The sequence below is a fragment of the Aplysia californica genome, unplaced genomic scaffold (assembly GCF_000002075.1).
Source record: "Aplysia californica isolate F4 #8 unplaced genomic scaffold, AplCal3.0 scaffold00174, whole genome shotgun sequence".
Classification (NCBI taxonomy): domain Eukaryota; kingdom Metazoa; phylum Mollusca; class Gastropoda; order Aplysiida; family Aplysiidae; genus Aplysia; species Aplysia californica.
Window position 1 is genome coordinate 958,846 of NW_004797444.1, and position 1,465 is coordinate 960,310.

The following is a 1,465-nucleotide window of genomic DNA, read 5'->3' on the forward strand; positions in this document are numbered from 1 at the left end:
TATATATATATTCCGTGTAGCAAAAGTTCTGTCACACCCACCTTAAAAGTATATAAACTCATTTACTATTCAACATAGCCATGATAAATTTGGTACACATGATCTTTCTTCTTTTTTGTTGTTGTCAACATGGCATGAAAAGACTTGACCATTGTTAATCCTTATTTAAGGGCGATAATTTTATATGCACTGACCCTTGCAAAATCCAAATCAAAGTTTGCTCAGTATTGAGTGTGGCCTCTTCCAGCTTGATTTACTGCTACTAAACGTCTGTTCATTGACTGAATTGATTGTCCTTATGTTGCCCGAGGAATCCCCTGCGATTCCTTCTGAAGTACAGGCTTCAGCTCCTGACAAGTTTGTACGGAGTGCAGCCTGTTTCTAATCCTCTAGTGAAGGTAATCTTACAGATGTTCTGTTGGGTTAAGGCTTTTTGATCTTGCAGGCCAGTCTGAAACAATGATTTTAATGAGTTTAGAAGGAGTTTTGACTGATCATGGCCGCATGGGGTCGGGTGTTGTCTTGTTAGCACATTACATCAATCGTGCCATATTGGGCAGTCAACGTGAGCAGAGAATCCACCCCGGACTCTCACATCTCAGCACCCGATCGGTCCACTTTGGGGACTTTGTAGGTTTTTGTAAAATCTCTATCCTCTTTTTTTAAAACACATTTCCTTTTCCATCAATGCGACGAATCAAAAACCCGAACCATTGCTGAATGGAGCACTTTACTTCTGTCCTCGGTTCCCCAGACAGTGTTGTTGTGCCCAAATCTGTCGATTTGTTCGATGAAACAGGGTTAGAGTGGCTCCACATAAAGGGCGGTAATCACGTAATCCATGATCCCGTAAACGTCTAATAATAACGTTTTAAGACAGATGCACCTGGCAGTCTATGCACTTGGTTGGAACGGGTTTCGAACACGGGTTTTGACAATACACCAGTTCTGACGTCGAGTCGTCGCCCTTGGTTAGCCATGTCTAGGCTTGTCTTGGACAGTTCTAGTGATGTTAAAACGATAGTTCAAACGTTAGATAGTTCTGCTACACACATTTACGTGTCTTACACCAGTAGAAGGCGCAATTGAAGAATGTATTAGAATGCATTATTTCTCAGCGCGTTTATTTTCTGCATTAGTCACTTTTCTTACTTTGAAAACGAACAGCTGAAAACAGTGTGTAAGGTGTGTTTAGACATTGTCTACGTGATTCAACGCAAATTTGTTGTGCAATATGCTTTGATTTCAACCTACACCGTGAGATGTCAAAACCAACACTTTGCTCGCGTACTACTTCCGGTTTATGACTTCTTTCGTCTGCTCATGCACGTGGAGTTTCATAAGTCACACAGGTCATACTTTTTCAATGTTGCCGCAACTCTCACGCTGCAGCGAAAAATATCATACTATAATGGGTGTGACAGAACTTTTGCAACTTAGTGATATACATACATGTATATATATA